This window comes from Macaca nemestrina, chromosome 10 (genome assembly GCF_043159975.1).
Source record: "Macaca nemestrina isolate mMacNem1 chromosome 10, mMacNem.hap1, whole genome shotgun sequence".
Classification (NCBI taxonomy): domain Eukaryota; kingdom Metazoa; phylum Chordata; class Mammalia; order Primates; family Cercopithecidae; genus Macaca; species Macaca nemestrina.
Genome location: NC_092134.1, coordinates 15207888 through 15228036, shown reverse-complemented (window position 1 = coordinate 15228036; position 20149 = coordinate 15207888). Strand labels below are relative to the sequence as shown.

Below are 20149 nucleotides of genomic sequence, written 5' to 3'. Positions count from 1 at the left end.
AAGTGGTCACCCCTTCTTAAAGTGCAACCATGACACAATGGCTGATACCCTGGATATGCATCTTCCACGTGCTCCTGCCTGTGAGCTCTCTCCCAGCACACCAGAGCTCTTCCGTGGTACATGATAGCAACTGCTGGAAGAAAAAGCAAAATCTGTGCTATGGTCTGGACATATTCAAGGTATGCTTTCTACTCTAATGCAGACCTTTCCTGCAGCCAGCTGTGCCCTGGTCAGAGAGGAAGCCCGCATCTGCCCTGCAGCTCCCATGTGGGGTGTCTGTCTGGTCGGAGAAAGCAGAAAGAGCCTCCTCTTTGCACCCCACCTCACAGCTGTCTGCATCTCGCCTTGTGGCACGGCGTTGACTCGGCTTCCAGCACCCATCTGTGCTTGGCAAAAAGAAAAAGAAAAAAGGAATGCATGTAGTGTGAGGACAAAAGAGCCTATGGAGTCCCAGATGAGCTCAAATCATCCCAAATGTGATTGCCTTCTGAAAGGTACAGACCCAGGATTTATTAGGAACTCTCCTGGTACTCCAGTCTGACAAAATGAACTGAAGGTCCTTTACAAGGATCTTCTGCAAGTTTTCAACTTTCCTTTTCTTTGGGAAAAAAAAAATGAGGTGGGGGAAACTGAGAAATGCTGAGCTGAGCAGGTCACAGATTTTCCTGTTTTGTGCTTTTCTGCACAGAATCAGAAATCAGTTACCGGGTTAGTTTTCTTGGTAAATGGAGAACCCTTTTTATTTTCAGCATGGGAAATACACATGTTGGCTTTTCTTTTTTCAAGACAGACCTAGTCCATGATTTCCATTGAACTAGAAAGTTTATAGTCCTCAATCCTGGGAAGTCACTGATTCATTAATTCGTCCAATACAAATATTGATAAATTTCTGATTGCAAATAGTCTGATTGTCGATGATAGGATTGTCATCCCCAGACTGACAGGCCAGAATGACAAGAAGCTGTAGAATTGGAGGGGCTGATGAACCTTCATCATCACAAATAGAGGTGGGGATCCAGGAGAGGAAGTTGAGCATTGCAGGTAGGAATATTGGCTCTAAGCCAGAGGACTTGAGTTCAAATCCCAGCTTTGCACTTCCTGACTTTGTGACCTCAGGCTAGTGGTCTCACTTCTTGCATCTGAGTCTCCTCACCTGTAAAATGAGGGTAATAATAGTAGCTGTTCAAAGGGTTGTACCGAGGATTAAACATATGTAAAGTGCTTAGAACACTGCCTGAAAATTACATGTAACTACTGCCCCCTGGCAACAAAACCCACTATATAAGCAGAAGCGTTATCTGTGGCATGACAGATTTATATCCAGCTAGCATTCTTGCCAATCTATTAAAAAATTTGGGCCGGGCGCAGTGGCTCAAGCCTGTAATCCCAGTACTTTGGGAGGCCGAGGCGGGTGGATCACGAAGTCAGGAGATCGAGACCATCCTGGCTAACATGGTGAAACCCCGTCTCTACTAAAAATACAAAAAACTAGCCGGGCGTGGTGGCGGGCACCTGTAGTCCCAGCTACTCGGAGGCTGAGGCAGGAGAATGGCGTAAACCCGGGAGGCGGAGCTTGCAGTGAGCCGAGACCACGCCACTGCACTCCAGCCTGGGTGACACAGCGAGACTCCGTCTCAAAAAAAAAAAAAAAAAAAAAAAAATTGGCCGGGTGCTGTGGCTCATACCTGTAATCCCAGCATTTTGGAAGGCCAAGGCAGGCAGATTGCTTGAACCCGGGAGTTCAAGACCAGCCTGGGCAACATGGTGAAAGCTCATCTCTACAAAAAACCCAAAAATTAGCTGGAGTGGTAGTGCACATTTGTGGTCCCAGCTACTCCAGGGACTGAGGTGGGTGGATCACTTGAGCCTTGGGAGATGGAGGTTGCAGTGAGTTGAGACCGTGCCACTGCACTCTAGCCTGGGTAACAGAGGAAGACCTTGTCTCAAAAAAGAAAAAAAAAATCTAAATTGGGTTAAAATGGGAAGGTCTGGTTCAGAATGTCTCTCTTTTTTTTAATTGAGACAGAGTTTCGCTGTTGTTGCCCAGGCTGGGGTACAATGGCGCAATCTCAGCTTACGACAACCTCCGCCTCCCAGGTTCAAGCGATTCTCCTGCCTCCACCTCAGGAGTAGCTGGGATTACAGGCACCTGCCACCACGCCTGGCTAATTTTTTGTTTTTAGTAGAGATGAGGTTTCACCATGCTGCCCAGGCTGGTCTCAAACTCCTGACCTCCGGTGATCCACCCACCTCAGCCTCCCAAAGTGCTGGGATTACAGGTGTGAGCCACCGCGCCTGGCCTCAGAATTCCTTAAAACGTCATGCCAGTTGTACCAGAAGCACCTGGGTTGCATATGAAAATTGCAGAATCGCAGGTGACACACTCCAGACCTACTTTATCCAGCAGCTATGGACCAAATGTTTATGTTCCCACAAAATTCATATATTAAAATCCTAAGCCCCCTAGGTGATGGTATATTAGAGGTAGGGAATTTGGGAGGTGTTAGGTCATGAGGGTGGAGCTCGGAGATTGGTGCTCTTATAAAAGAGGCCCCAGAGAGATCCCTTGTCCCTTCCACCATGTGAGGGCACAGTAAGAAGATGGCTGGCCGGGCATGGTGACTCATGCCTGTAATCCCAGCACTTTGGGAGGCTGAGGCGGGCAGATCACTTGAGGCCAGGAGTTTGAGACCAGCCTGACCAACATGACGAAACCCCATCTCTACTAAAAATACAAAAATTAGCCAGGCATGATGATGCATGCCTGTAATTCCAGCTACTCAGGAGGCTGAGGCATGAGAATCACTTGAACCTGGAGGCGGAGGTTGCAGTGAGCCAGGACCACGCCATTGCACTCCAGCCTGGGCGACCGAGTGAGGCTCTGTCTCAGGAAAGAAAAAAAAAGAAAAAGAAATTCAGCAAGTGCTAGAGAGATGTTACAGGCTCACTAACACCACATGGAGGCTTTCTCCTTGATGAAATGACTGGAAGGGTATTAAAAGGGGAATTACCTCCCCCTTGGGTGATTCAATGTCATTTAATGTTGGGTCTAAGCACCACCTAAAATCATTTCCTAGTGAGTCACAGCTTATGCGTTGTGGAGATCTTCAATAAAGTCTTTGAAAGTTTACTGACTCTGCATTTGCAAAAAAAAAAAAAAAAAAAAAAAACAAGAACAAAACTAAAAATGACCCCAGGCGATTGGAGACACCACTGGTAGACATGGTTCCTGTAGTCCATAATTCTGTTGCCACGAAAATTTAGAACTTCCCTCAGATGTCATTCTCAAAGGGTGACAGCATCAAAAGGATTTGGGTTAGGATCTGACCACCCACTTACTCACTGTGAACTTAAGCAAGTCTCCAGAAACCTTAGTTTTTCACAGCTATAAAATAAGCTGATGCTTGTTCAAGCCAAGATGAAATAAAATGATGTATGAGAAGCCCTACCACAGTGGAGGACACATAGTTAATGTTCAACAAATGGCAGCTTTTAAAAATTACCAAGACTTTATATTTTTAACCACTTTTACTAGTACTCTTTGTAAAGCACTGTTCTACTTCCTAAATGCAGTGTAACTACTGGATGACTCACGGTTATCATCTTCAGTGCTTCCATAGTCACTTTCTTGTCATTTGGACATATTTCAAACAGCTTCCCATACTCGCCCTCCTTCTTGGCCATCTTGAATACACAGTGGGCTGAGAACCAAGCTAAGTGTTCACCAATAGAGAACGAATTAAGTCAAGTATGGCAACATGACATAGGTAGCAAACAAAAATGCAAAATACACTTCAACAGTCATCGGAAAAATATTAATTAAAGCGACAAGATATTTTTGTCCATCAGCATAGCAAATACTAAAAAGTGTAATGTTATTTAAGGTTGTTGAGGATACGGCAAATAAGCACTCCCCTACACTAATGGTGGGGGTATCAATTGATACAAACATTTTGGAGGGCAATTTGTTAGATGCATCAAAATTTAAGATGTATATAACATTTGACCCATCAATTCCACTTCTAAAAATCTGTGCAACGGGGTCTGTTCCACGTGGACACGAGAATGTATGTGCAAAAACACAAGTGTTAGTTGATGAAGCAGAGAAATTAGAGCCTTTGTGCATTGCCAGTGGGAATGTAAAATGGTACAACCACTATAAAAAACAGTGTGGCAGTTCCTCAAAACACGAAACATAGAATTATCATATGATCTATGATCGTATGATTCCACTTTTGGGTACACACCCAAAAGAACTGAAAACAAAGATTTGGACAGATATTTGTGCACCAGCCACCAAGGTCCATACAGCATTATTCACAAGAACCAAAAGTTGGAAACGGTCAGGTGCGGTGGCTCACCCCTGTAATCCCAGCACTTTGGGAAGCCAAGGCGGGTGGATCACCTGAGGTCAGGAGTTCGAGACCAGCCTGGCCAACGTGGTAAAACCCCATCTCTACTAAAAATACAAAAAAATTAGCCAGGCATGGTAGTGCATGCCTGTAGTCCAGGTTATCACTTGAACCCAGGAGGTGGAGGTTGCAGTGAGCTACAATCATGCTACTGCACTCTAGCCTGGGTGACAGAGCAAGACTCCACCTCAAAAAAACAAAACAAAACAAAAAGTTGGAAAAAACTCAAATGTTCACCAATGGATTAAATATATAAAACACATACAATGGAATTATTCAGCCTTTAAAAAGGTAGGAAATTCTACAGTATGCTATAACATGGATAAACCTTTAGGACTGATATAGTTACCTGTCCCACTCAAATCTCATGTTGAAATGTAATCCTCCCACCAAAAAAGAAATGAGATCCCTAATGTTGGAGGTGGGGCCAGGTGGGGGGGGGTGATTAGATTATGAAAACAGTTTATCATGAATGCTTTAGCACCATCCCCTTGGTGCTATCTGTGTGACAGAGAGTGAATTCTCCTGAGATCTGGTTGTTTAAAACTGTGTGGCACCTCCCCTCCCTCTCTCACTCTCTCTTTTACTCGTGCTTTCTCCCTGTGATGTGCCTGCTCCCCCTTTGCCTTCCAGATGATTGCAAGCTTCCTGAGGCCTTCTCGGAAGCAGTGGCTGCTATGCTTCCTGTATAGCCTACAGAACCATGAGCCAGATACATCTCTTCTCTTATGACTTACCCAGTCGTAGGTATTTCTTTATAGCAATGAAAGAATGGCCTAATACAAGGACATTATGCTAGGTGGAATAAGCCAGTTACACACACAGACACACAGACACACACAAAACACCAATACTGTATGATTTTTTTTTATATGAGGTACTAGAGTAGTCAAAATCATAAAGACAGAAAGTAGAATGGTGTTGGCCAGGAATGGGCAGGAAAATGAAGGGAAGTTAGTGTTTAAGAGAGTCCAATTTGGGAAGATGAAAATGTTCTGGGGTGGATGGTAGTGATGCTTGCACATCATAAATGTACTTTATTTTATTTTATTTATTTATTTTTTTATTATTATTTTATTTTGAGACAGTCTCTCTCTCTCTCTGTCGCCCAGCCTGGAGTGCAATGGCACAATCTCAGCTAACTGCAACCTACACCTCCCGGGTTCAAAAGATTTGCCTGTCTCAGCCTCCCGAGTAGCTGGGATTACAGGCACATGCCACCATGCCCGGCTAAATTTTTTTTTTTTTTTTTTTTTTTTTTTAGTGGAGACGAGGTTTCACTGTGTTGTCCAGGCTGGTTTCGAACTCCTAAACTCAGGCAATCCACCTGCCTCAGCCTTCCAAAGTGCTAGGATTACAGGTGTAAGCCACTGTGCCCGGCCTATTTATTTATTTATTTATTTATTTATTGAGATGGAGTCTCACTCTGTCACCCACGCTGGAGTGCAGTAGCACAATCTTGGCTCACTGCAACCTCCACTTCCCATGTTTAAGAAACTCTCCTGTCTCAGCCTTCTGAGTAGCTGGGACTACAGGCGCACACTACCACACCCGGCTAATCTTTGCATTTTTAGTAGAGACGGGGTTTTACCATATTGATCAGGTGGTCTTTTTTTTTTTTTTTTTTTTTTTTTTTTTTGAGACGGAGTCTGGCTCTGTGGCCCAGGCTGGAGTGCAGTGGCCGGATCTCAGCTCACTGCAAGCTCCGCCTCCCGGGTTTACGCCATTCTCCTGCCTCAGCCTCCCGAGTAGCTGGGACTACAGGCGCCCGCCATCTCGCCCGGCTAGTTTTTTGTATTTTTTTAGTAGAGACGGGGTTTCACCGGGTTAGCCAGGAGGTCTCGATCTCCTGACATCGTGATCCGCCTGTCTTGGCCTCCCAAAGTGCTGGGATTACAGGCTTGAGCCACTGCGCCCGGCCAGATCAGGTGGTCTTAAACTCCTGACCTCAGGTGATCCACCTGCCTCAGCCTCCCAAAGTGCTGGGATTACAAGCGTGAGCCACCGCACCCAGCACTATGTTGTTTCTTTTTTTCTTTTTAGACGGAGTCTCGCTCTGTCGCCCAGGCTGGAGTGCAGTGGCGTGATCTCAGCTCACTGCAAACTCCGCCTCCCAGGTTCAAGCGATTCGCCTGCCTCAGCCTCCTGAGTAACTGGGATTACAAGTGCACGCCACCAGGCCCGGCTAAGTTTTGTATTTTTAGTAGAGACGGGTTTCACCATGTTGGTCAGGCTGGTCTTGAACTCCAGACCTTGTGATCTGTTTGCCTCGGCCTCCCTAAGTGCTGGGATTACAGGTGTGAGCCACCACGCCTGGCCTTTTTTTTTTTTTTTTTTTTTTGAGACAGTTTCATTCTTGTTGCCCAGGCTGGAGTGCAGTGGCAGGATCTCAGCTCACTGCAGCCTCCACCTCCCGGTTCAAGTGATTCTCCTGCCTCAGCCTCCCAAGTAGCTGGGATCACAGGCACGTGCCACCATGCCTGCTAATTTTTGTATTTTTAGTAGAGACTAGGTTTGACCATGTTGGCCAGGCTGGTCTCAAACTCCTGAGCTCAGCTGATTCACCCGTCTTGGCTTCCCAAAGTGCTGGGATTACAGGTGTGAGCCAACATGGCTGGCCATGAATGTACTTTAAAATGGTTAAAATGCATCCAACGAAAGTTTACTATCCAGAATCTGTAAGGAACTTAAAGAATTCAACAAGCAAAAAACAACCTCATTAAAAAGTAGGCAAAGGACACGAACATACACTCTCAAACGAAGATATACAAGCAGCCAACAAACATAGGAGAAAATGCTCAGCATCACTAATCGTCAGAGAAATGCAAATCAAAGCCACAAGGAGATACTATCCCACTCCAGTCAGAATGGCTACTATGAAAAAGTACAGGGCCGGGCACGGTAGCTCACACCTGTAATCCCAGCACTTTGGGAGGCCGAGGCAGGCGGATCACCTGAGGGCAGGAGTTCAAGACCAGCCTGGTTAACATGGGGAAAAAAAGACACATGTATTTATATGTTCATCACAGCACTATTCACTATAGCAAAGACATGGACACAACTTAGGTGCCCATCAATGGAGGACTGGATAAAGAAAATGTGGTATATATACACCAGGGAATACTACACAGTCATAAAAGAGAACAAAATCATATCCTTTACAGTGATATGGATGCAGCTGGAGGCCGTTATGCTAAGTGAATTCATGCAGGAACAGAAAACCAAATACTGCAGTTTCTTACATATAAGCAGGAGCTAAACAAGCACACATAGACATGAAGATGGGAAAAATAAACACTGGAGACTACTAGAGGAGGGAGAGAACAAGGAGGGTGAGGGCTGAAAAACTACCTGTTGGCCATTATGCTCACGCGTGGGTGATGGGATCCTTTGTGCCTCAAACCTCAGCATCATACAACATACTCATGTAACCAACTTGCACATGTACCTCTGAATCTAAAATAAAAGTTGAAATTATAAATAAATAAATAATGACATGGTTAAAATGGTAAAATTCTTTTTTTTAATTTTTTTTATTTTTTTTTTTTTTTGAGACGGAGTCTTGCTCCGTCGCCCAGGCTGGAATGCAGTGGCACAATCTCGGCTCACTGCAACTTCTGCCTCCCGGGTTCAAGTGATTCTCCTGTCTCAGCCTCCCGAGTAGCTGAGATCACAGGTGCCCACCACCACGCCCGGCTATTTTTGTATTTTTAGTACAGATGGGGCTTCACCATGTTGGCCAGGCTGGTCTTGAACTCTTGTCCTCAGGCGATCTCCCCACCTTGGCCTCCCAAAGTACTGGAATTACAGGCGTGAGCCGCCGCACCCAGCCTAAAATGATAAATTTCATGTCAAGTATATTTTACCATAATTTTAAAAAAATTGATACTACACCAAAGAATGTTACTTTTAAACAGAACTTTGATGATCTGGGAATATTTTTCTTCTAATTGCAGGTTCAACACTATGTACAAAAAGAAAATGAACGATATTGGAAATCGGGTCTCGAAATAAACAGAATGTTACTGGGTTTGTCTGTCTTTTTTCACTGTTTCTCCTATTCATATTCATTTCCATAAAAATACAAACAGAACTCTACTAATGTTTATTAAACAGTTAATAATTTATAAACTAGACACTGTGATAACTATGCTCTTCACAAAGCTGACAGATTATGAGGATTCAATAAGATAATACATATAAGGCTAGGCACAGTGGCTCACACCTATAATCCAGCACTTTGGGAGGCCAAGGTGGGCGGATTGCCTGAGGCCAGGAGTTGGAGACCAGCCTGGCCAACATAGCAAAATCCTGTCTCTACTAAAAATACAAAAATTAGCTGGGCGAGGACAGGCATGGTGGCTCATGCCTATAATCCTAGCACTTCAGGAGGCCAAGCGGATGGGTCACCTGAGATCAGTAGTTCGAGACCAGCCTGCCAATATGGTGAAACTCCGTCTCTACTAAAAATACAAAAATTTTAGCCAGGCGTGGTGGTGGGTGCCTATAATCCCAGCTACTCAGGAGGCTGAGGCAGGAGAATCGCTTGAACCTGGGGGCAGATGTTGCAGTGAGCCAGATCACGCTGCTGCACTCCAGCCTGGGAGACAAAGCAAAACACTGTCTCCAAAATAATAATAATAATAATAACAACATGTACAAAGTGCTTTGCACAATTAATTAGGTATTGTTATTTTCATCTCACTTAATTATCAAAACATTCCTATGACATTGTTATAACAATATGACTAGGCCGGGCGCGGTGGCTCAAGCCTGTAATCCCAGCACTTTGGGAGGCCGAGACGGGCGGATCACGAGGTCGGGAGATCGAGACCATCCTGGCTAACCCGGTGAAACCCCGTCCCTAGTAAAAAAATACAAAAAAATAGCCGGGCGAGGTGGCGGGTGCCTGTAGTCCCAGCTACTCGGGAGGCTGAGGCAGGAGAATGGCGTAAACCCGGGAGGCGGAGCTTGCAGTGAGCCGAGATCCGGCCACTGCACTCCAGTCTCGGCGACAGAGCCAGACTCCGTCTCAAAAAAAAAAAAAAAAAAAAAAAAACAATATGACTGTTATCCCCATTCTGCAGGCAAAAAAAAAAAAACAGGCTCAGAGAAGTTAAGTAATTTTTCCATGTTCACACAGCATATGGCAGAGTTGAGGCTAAAAGGCAAGCTGTCAGAGTCCAATGTCTACATGCTTGACCACTATGCTGAAAACATTTTGTCAAATCTTTGATTTCCTGAGAATATCCTAACCATTGATAAATGTGCACCAAAGCAAGTTTTAATTAATTTTTTAAATGAGAAAATATTATTGGCCAAGGGCAGTGGCTCATGCCTGTAATCCTAACACTTTGGGAGGCCAAGGAGGGTGGATTGCCTGAGCTCAGGAGTTTCAGACCAGCCTGAACAACATGGCAAAACTCCATCTCTACAAAAAATGTAAAATAAAAACAATTTTAAAAAAACAGCCAGGCGTGGTGGCACATGCCTATAGTCCCAGCTACTTAGGAGGCTGAGGTGGGAGGATCACTTAAGTCTGGGAAGTGGAGGCTGCCGTGAGCTGTGTTCGTGCTACTGCACTCCAACCCAGGTGACGGAGTGAGACTTTCTCTCTCTCTTTCTCTCTCTCTCTCTCTCTCTCTATATATATATATATGTATATGTTATTTACTAGCTCATTACTGTAGTCACATATAGTATATATTACTATCTTCAAAGTATTAAATGATATATTCAAAATAACATGGTTCCTGGCTATGTGTGGTGGCTCATGACTGTAATCCCAAAACTTTGGGAGGCTGAGGCAGGGGGATCACCTGAGGTCAGTTAAAAATACAAAATACAAAAATTAGCCCGGCATGGTGGTGGGCGCCTGTAATCCCAGCTACTCGGGGGAGGCTGAGGCAGGAGAATCACTTGAATCCAGGAGGTGGAGGTTACAGTGAGCTGAGATGGCGCCATTGCACTCCAGCCTGGGCAACAAGAGAGAAACTCCATCTCAAAAAAATAATAGTAATAACATGGTTGCAAAGTGCATTATTTAAAAGACCCTGCAATCCTATCCTTCCCCAGCCTATCTTTCATGTCCTGCTCTCCAGAGGCAGCCACCCTCAAACCTTATACCTTTTCACCTGGTACTTACCGCCATGCTTCTAAATAAGAAAGTTATACTGCAATTTCTTGACATCAATTTTTTTTTTTTTTTAAGACAGTCTTGCTCTGTCACCCTGGCTGGAGCAGTGGTGCAATCTCAGCTCACTGCAACCTCTGCCTCTCGAACTCAAGCAATTCTCCTGCCTCAGCCTCCCGGGTAGCTGAGATTACCAGTTGTGCACCATGCCTGGTCTATTTTCACTTTTTAGAAATGGGAGTATGCTCTTGTTTTTTCCATTTAGGAATGCACAGTGGATCTAGTTTCAAGCTTGCTTCCTTTTAACTGTTTAATTCCCCTATCGATGTCCATCAAAATTGTTTCAAGTTTTCCCCCAAAAAATTTGCAGAGTACTAACTTCCTTTTGCAGTTTAAGTCCTGGTTACAACAACCTTGAAGAGTGACAGGTCTACCCCTTATTAAATCATCTGAGCCAGGTGCAGTGGCTCGCACCTATAATCCCAGCATTTTGGGAAGCCAAGGTGGGAGGCTCACTTGAGGCCAGGAGTTCCAGACCAGCCTGGGCAACATAGGGAGACCCTGTCTCTACAAGAACTTTTTTAAAAACAGCTAGGTGTGGTGGTGCATGCCTGTAGTTCCAGCTACTCAAGAGGCTGAGGTGAAAGGATCACATGAGCCCTAGAGTGTGAGGCTGCAGTGAGCTATGATTGCACCACTGCACCCATTGTGACAGTATGGGTGACAGAATGAGACCCTGTGTCAAAAAAATAACAACAACCACAAAAAAAAAACCATAAGTGCAACCATCTCTTCTATCCCAAATTTTCCCCTTGTCTATTGCCTACAGGATAGATTCAAATCAAACTGCTCAGCCTAGCGTACAAGGTTGTTCAGAATCTGGCCCAAAAAGCCTTGCATTGTGATAATCTACACATACATCCAACAACCCACTCTTCACTCAACCCTATTAGTCTTTAGACTTTCACATGCACCAGCCTGTCTTGAATCTGGATCTTCCAACACACTCTCCTCTTGTCTGGACAACTTTCTCTACTCCCTCATCACCAGGCTAAATTCTACTCACTCTTCAAGTCTCCACTGAAATATCACTTCCCCAGGGTCTTCCTTGACTTTCCTTCACCCTCATTCATGCATCTTCACACTTGTAATTAATTACTCAATGTGTGTTTTGTCTGCAATTCTCCATGCAGACAAAAGGAGGGTCTGTCTTCTTTACCCGCTATATCCCTAGGGCAATGTGTCATAGTGGGTGGCACAGTGCAGATGTCAATAATTTTTTTTTGCTGAACCAGTGATGCCGAGTTACTCATTGGGAAATTTGACTGCTTCTAGATAATACCCAAGCACGTAGGTGAAGTCTCATGTTGAATATTTGGTTCCAGTAACAATGATAAGAAAGACACAAATCACCAAAATCAAAGTCTTCTAGTTTCTTTCTCAAAAGTGCCTTATACATTTTAAGAGTTGCAATTTTTTTCTCATGTGTATTAATTTATTTGTGGCTCTATCATTGTCAACCTATTTAAATGAGTCTTTTATAATCCAGTTATCTGAAGTAATTGAGATCTGATGTTTATTTCTACTGCCTTTTGTTCATGGTGGAGTGTTTCCTTGTGTGCTTTGTAATTTCAAACGTGTAGATCTCTACCTGTGGGAATCCCACACATCTAGGCTGAAGCTTTGTCATTCCCGAGTTTGTGTTTAGTTAATTTCTTGGCTTGGGTTTTCCATAGTATAAATTTGAACTCCAAATCTATGCGAGTATAGTCTTGTTTTCTCATTCTAAAATATTTAATTAACAAATAAAGGTTGGCTGAGTGTGGTACCTCACGTTTGTAATCCCAGTACTTTGGGAGGCTGAGGCAGGGGAATCGCTTGAGCCCAGGAGTTTCAGACCAGCCTGAGCAATATAGTGAGACCTCACTTTGTCACCCAGGCCAGAGTGCAATGACGCAATATTGGCTCACTGCAACCTCTGCCTCATGGATTCAAGCAATTCTCATGCCTCAGCCTCCCAAGTAGCTGGGATTACGGGAATGTGCCACTATGTCTGGCTAATTTTTGTATTTTTAGTAGAGACAGAGTTTTGCCATGTTGGACAGGCTGGTCTTGAACTCCTGACCTCAAGTGATCCACCCTCCTTGGCCTCCCAAAGTGCTGGGATTACAGGCGTGAGCCACTGCGCCCAGTCAAAAAGAAAAAAAAAATAAATGAGCTAGGCATAGTGGCAGACACCTGTGGTCTCAGCTACCTGGGAGGCTGAGGTGGGAGGATCACCTGAACCCAGGAGGCAGAGGTTGCAATGAGCTGAGATCTCACCATGGCACTACAATCTGGGTGACAGAGACCCCGTCTCAAAAAAAAAACACACACACACACAAAAAAAAAACACAAAAAAACAACAAATAAAGATTGTACATACATATTCAAGGCATACTACATGATGATTTGATGTATGTATATGATATAAAATGATTGTCACAATCAAATTAATTAACACATCCCTCACGGGCCATGGTGCACATTAGATGTCCAGAACTTGCTCAGTTTATAACTGAGAGTACGATCATGTTGTGACAAATGTAGAGGGGGAGTTTTCTCCACGTAGGACCCAGAATAAGACAGATAAGCCTCCTTGTCATCTCCCTACACTGGGTGAACAGATTTTTACGACCATTTTTCTTAAGAGTGTAACTCTTTGAGGGTTCTTACTTGTGTGGAGGTTGTAGTTCCAGTTCCACCAAAGCCTTGTCCCCTCCCTTTAGGAACCTTTGAAACTCAAACCCCGGCCGGGCGCGGTGGCTCACGCCTGTAATCCCAGCACTTTGGGAGGCCAAGGCAGGCAGATCATGAGGTCAGGAGATCGAGACCTTCCTAGCTAACACGGTGAAACCACGTCTCTACTAAAAATACAAAAAAATTAGCCGGGCGTGGTGGCGGGCACCTGTAGTCCCAGCTACTCGGGAGGCTGAGGCAGGAGAATAGCGTGAACCCAGGAGGCGGAGCTTGCAGCGAGCCAGAGATTGCACCACTGCACTCCAGCCTGGGCGACAGAGCGCGACTCTGTCTCAAAAAACAAAACAAAACAAAACAAAAGATTCAAACCCTTTTCACCTCCATAAGGACCCAGTTCATCCTCACAATTCTGTTTCTGTTTGTTTGCTTGCTTGTAGAGACAGAGTCTCCTGTCACCTAGGCTGGTGTGCAGTGTTGCGATCATACCTCACTGCAGCCTCAACCTTCTTAGGCTTAAGTGATCCTCCTGCCTCAGCCTCCTGAAAGTTGAGACTAATTTTTTTCAAAATGTTTTTGTAGAGACAGGGTCTGGCTATGTTGCCCAGGCTGGTCTTGAACTCCTGGGCCAAGAGATCCTCCCAGCCCTGCTTCCCAAAGTGCAGGCATTATAGGCGTGAACCACCGCACACAACCCAGCTCTGGTTTTCATATCCTCTTTTTCTGATTCCTGAGGATTGTCCCCATTTTCTGGCATTTAAGAGTGTGTTTGCTATATCTGGCCGGGCATGGTGGCTCACACCTGTAATCCCAGCACTTTGGGAGGCCGAGGTGGGTGGATCATTTGAGGTCAGGAGTTCAAGACCAGCCTGGCCAACATGACGAAACCCCATCTCTACTAAAAATATAAAAATTCACCAGGTGTGGTTGTGCACACCTGTAATCCCAGCTATTAGGGAGGCTGATGCAGGAGAACTGCTTGAACCCTGGAGGTAGAAGCTGCAGTGAGCCGAGATCACACCACGGCACTCCACCCTGGGTGACAGAGCAAGACTCCATCTCAAAAATAAAAATAAAATAAAAGTGTGTTTGCTCTATTTTATCCAGCATTTGTAGATGATTATTGGTATGAAAGTTTTTCGATTATCTGGCTCAAAATATTGCCAAAAATAGAAACCCAGTAGACTAATTTTTAGGCTTCTCTTCATTCTGTGTTCATGAGTCTATTTTTACAAAATGTCACTTTGTTCTCCTCTTATTTTCTATATATCTACCACTTTTCTCCTCTTATATTTACAAGTTACATTACAGAATGAAATGCCCATGCTAATCATATTCCTTGTATAAACTATTCTTTCTTCCCCCTTCGTATTTGGTTATCATTACTGGTTTATTTCATCTTTTCCTAACAATACTTTTATGTAATTTCTAGTAAACAGGCACCTAATATAGCTTGTATTTGCTCTGCTAAAATTGCCTTTTTTCCGAAGAAAATACTATCCCAATCTTGCACGTTAAAAAAATACATATATTGGCTGAGCACAGTGGGTCACGCCTGTAATCTCAGCACTTTGGGAGGCCGAGGTGGGTGGATCACCTGAGGTCAGGAGTTCGAGACCAGCCTGACCAACATGGTGAAACCCTGTCTCTACCAAATACAAAAAATTAGCCAGGCATGGTGGTGTATGCCTGTAATCCCAACTACTTGGGAGGCTGAGGCAGGAGAATCGCTTGAACCTGGGAGGCGGAGGTTGTAGTGAACCAAGATTGCACCATTGCACTCCAACCTGGGCAACAGAGTGAGACACCATCTAAAAAAAAATATATATATATATACACACACACACACACACACACACACACACACACACACACACATTGACATCAACAAAACTGCTAGCAGTGTTTCCATAATATCGTTGTCAAAATGCTGGCAAACTTGGTAGCACTAGGTAGCTAAGTTTTTAAAAATTCAATACCAGTATTGCAAGTCATATTTATAATTCTTTTTAATTTTATTTTTTGAGCTAGAATTTCATATGTCGCCCAGGTGCGATCTCAGTTCACTGCAGCCTCCCAGTTCAGAGTTCAAGTGATTCCCCTGCCTCAGCCTCCCGAGTAGTTGGGATTACAGTAGCTGGTATTACAGGCATGCACCACCATGCCCGGCCAGTTTTTGTATTTTTAGTAGCAATTGGGTTTCGACATGTTTCCCAGCCTGGTTTGGAACTCCTGGCCTCAAGAGATCCATCCACCCCGGCCTCCCAAAGTGCTGGGATTATAGGCATGAGCCACCGCGCCAGACCACAAGTCATATTTATAATTCTAATGAAAATTTTGACTTGCTTAAAACTTTCTTTTGGGCCTAGATAAGTTTCTTTTGCTCTTAGATCTAATAATGTATGCATATAAATATTTCTATTGTTATATAAGTATATCAAGCGTACTTCATACAGATCGTATTTGCAGTCTCAGAGTGCAACAGTAGAGCACCCAGTTATTAACACTGCACATTCTTACACATAGCTTACTTGGAATTTCTCATTTACATGACACCAAGTGAAAATTAGTTAAGTACTGCAGTGACTACTTTTGTTACTGCTATCATCAAAGTTACACATTAACTAACTTACAAAGAAATTCCTCTTCATGACAGAAACACTTGCAGCTGAAACAGTTTGTAAGTGCATCTATAAAGCTTTTTCAAAAGGACCTTAAAAAAAAACTTCCTTATGTTATGTCAGTTTGGGTCAATTAACATTCTACAATCTACCTGCTTTATATATACAGAGAGAGAGTCTCGCTTTGCCGCCCAGGCTAGAGTGCAGTGGCACAATCTCAGCTCACTGCAACCTCCATCTCCGGGGTTCAAGCAATTCTCAAACCTCAGCCTTCCAGGTAGCTGGGTTTATAGGCATGTGCCACTATGCCTGGCTAATTTTTGTATTTTTAGTAGAGACAGGGCTTCACCATGTTGCCCAGGCTTGTCTCAAACTCCTGACCTCCAGTGATCTGCCCGCCTCAGCCTCCCAAAATGCAGGGACTACGGGAGTGAGCCACCTCACCTGGCCACCTACCTGCCTTCTTTTCTCAACCTCCAAAAACTTTTAAGAGTTTGTAAATCCCAATTTTAAGAATTTAGAAAATTGCCATTTAAATCAGTCATTTATTGCTACATAACAGACCACATCTAAAGATAATAGTTTAAAAATAAAAATTAATTTATGCTATTTTATATTTATTAAGGGACAGGGTCTTGCTCTGTTACTCAGGCTGGAGTGCAGTGGTTCAATCATAGCTCACTCCAGACTCTTAACTCCTTGCCTCAAGTGATCATCCCACCTCAGCCTTTCAAGTAGCTGGGACTACAGGGATGCCATTATGCCTGGCTAATTTTTGTTACTTTTTGTAGGGACAGGTTCTCACTATGTCACCCAGGCTGGAACAACTGTTTTACTTGCTCATAAGTCTGTGGGTCTGGGACTCTGGCTGAGCTCAGAGGGGCAGTTCTGTGCTGATATGGTTTGGCTGTGTCCGCACCTAAATCTCATCTTGAATTGTAGCTCTCATAATTCCCACAGGTGGTGGGAGGGACCCAGTGGGAGATAATTGAATCATGGGGCAGTTTCCCCCATACTGTTCTTGTGGTAGTGAATAAGTCTTACAAGATCTGATGGTTTTGTGCGGGGAAACTCCTTTTGCTCAGTTCTCATTCTCTCTTGCCTGCAGCCATGTAAGTCGTGCCTTTGCTCCTCCTTGCCTTCCACCATGATTGTGAGGCCTCCCCAGCATGTGGAACTGTGAGTCCCTTAAACCTCTTTCCTTTATGAGTTACCCAGTCTCTGGTATGTCTTTATCAGCAGTATGAGAACAGACTAATACCTGTGTTCCACATGGTGTCAGCTCTAGTGGTTTCCTGTGGGGTTGGCAGATCCAAGATGGCCTTGCACGGCTGTCACTTCAGCTGAATTGGCTCCAACGACTGGGCACTGGTGAAGATAGCTGGGCTTCTTTTCTTGTGAAGTTGGCTGGACTTCCTCATGAGTTTGGAGCCTGGGTTCTGGCTGTTATCTGGGTTCCTCGGGTCCCCTTTACTTCACCTGTTTCCCCAGTAGGATGGCATGGACGTTCTCACAGGGCAGACGGCATTTCCTAAAGTTAAAGTAGAAACTTCCAGACCTCAGCTTGGAAGTCCTAGAATAGCAACAGCGTTTTCACTGCAATCCACCAGCCAAAGCAAGTCAAAGGCCGGCCCAGATTCAAGGAGTGAAGAAACAGATTTCACCTCTTGAGAGAAAAAACTGCACGCACCCACTGGGATAAAGGAATTGTTGGCAGCCCTCTTTGTAGACCTATCTACCACAGTTACTTTCCCCCAATAAGACAGCAGCCATTCTATTAAAAAGTTGCTACCAATCAAAGGGGATGTTTACTAACTATAGTTTAGTACTAGTACTTTTTTTTTTTTTTTTTTTTTGAGACAGAGTTTCGCTCTTTTGCCCAGGCTATAGTGCAGTGGCACGATCTCAGCTCACTGCAACCTCTACTCCCCAGGTTCAAGCGATTCTCCTGCCTCAGCCTCTCAAGTAGCTGGGATTATAGGTGCCCATCACCATGCTGGGCTAATTTTTTTTTTTTCTTTTTGTATTTTTAGTAGAGACGGGGTTTCACGATGTTGGCCAGGCTGGTCTGGAACTCCTGACCTCAGGTGATCCACCCACCTCAGCCTCCCAGAGTGCTAGGATTACAGGCCTGAGCCACCGCGCCCGGCCAGTTTATATTACTTTGACTAAAGAGATGTCAAGGTACTTTCCCGATAAAAAACATATTTAGAGCGGTGTTCGAATGTCACTGTCATTTTTTAACGCTTACAATTTTAAGTGAGAAGGAGCAATCTCAATTAATGTTAAAGCTTAAGCTAAATTCTCCTAGTCTTTAGTATCTGAGGGGTTACCTTTAGTTTATTACCTCTGTGTGTGTCTTCTGCCTGGTGGTCACTTAGGAATGTGGAAGACATGAATAAGTTATCTTGTTTTTTTTTTTGTTTGTTTGTTTGTTTGTTTTTTGAGACAGGGTCTTGCTCTGTTGCCCAGGCTGGAGTTCAATCACAGCTTACTGTAGCATTGACCTCCTGAGCTCAAGCATTCCTCCTGCCTCTGCCTCCCAGGTAGCTAAGACCACAGGCAAGTACCACCACGCCTGGCTAATTTTTAATTTTTTGTAGAGATGAGGTCTCACCTTGTTGCTCAGGCTGATCTGGAACTCCTGGGCTCAAGCCCTCCTCCCACCTTGGCCTCCCAAAGTGCTAGGACTACAGGCGTGAGCCACCGTGCCCAGCCTGTTTTCTCATTCTCATAATACCATATTGCAGACTTGGAATAACTTTCTAATCCCACTAATTGTTTTTAAAGAAATAACACAATTTTGATTTCGCAAATTTTATCACACCAAGTTCCCCACAGTTGGGTACACCAAGATCTTACCATTGAAACCCTTCCTGGTGTTAAGCAGATGGATAATTTTGAAATATGTACGTATGGAATTAAGTTCTGTGACTATCCAAATATGCCAACTTCTTCCATGGCATTTGGAATTATGCAATAGAAAATGTTTTCAGTGATGCCCTTTTATGTGTTAATTTTGCAAAATTTATTCCAATTATAATTTCAAATCACCTGAGCAACAGAAGAAAATTAGAAGTTGTATCAAAACCAAGAACTTATTCGAGTTTAGCATTAAGGAAAGATTTTTAATTAATTAATTGGCTCAAACTGACGATAACCCATATTCAACAAGCCAGTTCCGGTTGACATTTCCCAAAATATGACATATTGAGTATGTTATTTTTGTCCAATATCTCTTAAATTAAGAAAAAAAAACGAAAGCAGAGGATATGAAATGATTTACTCTCATGCAACTCAGGAAACTTACTCTTTTAAGAAAGAAATTTGCTTTTGTTCAAACTTGTACTTTAAATGATCTTTACATTTCAAGACCTAATAAACAAAAACTAGCTGAGTGTGGTGATACGTGCCTGTAGTCCCAGCTACTTGGGAGGCTAAGGTGGGAGGATGGAGCAAGACTGGGAGATGGTACCACCACTGCACTCCAGCCTGGGTGACAGAGCAAGACCCTGTCGCAAAAAAAAGAAAGAAAAAGAAAAAGAAAAAGATTTCAAGACTTTTTCATGACACAATTGTCCAATCCTCATATTAATGAATGTGCCAGGTATTTTAATTTCCTGCAGATCTGCCAAGTTGCTTCAGTTCAGAGCAAGACTTACTCTAAGGCGCTTCTCATTTAAAAGAATTCTCTTAGAGCATTTTTTAAAATATATTTTGATAGTCTATATTTGAACCCCAAAAAATATCTTCAAGCTCAAAAATTCTCCTCTATATTGACTTGGGGCAACGTTGGTGTCTCAATTTTGTTTTCTTTTCTTTATTATTATTTTTATTTTTTTTTTAATAGAGATGAAGTTTTGCCATGTGGCCCAGGCCGGTCTTGAACTCCTGGGCTCAAGCAGTTCACCCACTTTGGCCTCCCAAAATCTGGGATTACAGGTGTGCAGCACCATGCCTGGCCCAATTTTCTTTTTTTTTTTTTTTTTTTCTTTTTCTTTTTTTTGAGAGGGAGTCTTGCTCTGTCACCCAGGCTGGAGTGCAATGGTGTAATCTTGGCTCACTGCAACCTTCGCCTCCCAGGTTCAAGTGATTCTCCTGCTGCAGCCCCCCGAGTAGCTGGGATTATAGGCGTGCACCACCACACCCGGCTAATTTTTGTATTTTTAGTAGAGGTAGGGTTTCACCATGTTGGCCAGACTGGTCTCGAACTCCTGACCTCAGGTGATCCGCCTGCCTTGGCCTCC

General features: G+C 43.8%; 1 long non-coding RNA gene across 1 annotated transcript; it reads right to left on the bottom strand.

Annotated features, from left to right (window-relative positions):
• Positions 1-638: 638 nt before the first annotated feature.
• Positions 639-7866, bottom strand: LOC105495082 (uncharacterized). Its single transcript, XR_003021155.2, has 3 exons — positions 7764-7866; positions 3595-3713; positions 639-1153 (listed from the first exon to the last, which is right to left on the bottom strand). It is a non-coding gene; the product is annotated as an uncharacterized lncRNA (long non-coding RNA).
• Between the last annotated feature and the right edge of the window lie 12283 nt (positions 7867-20149).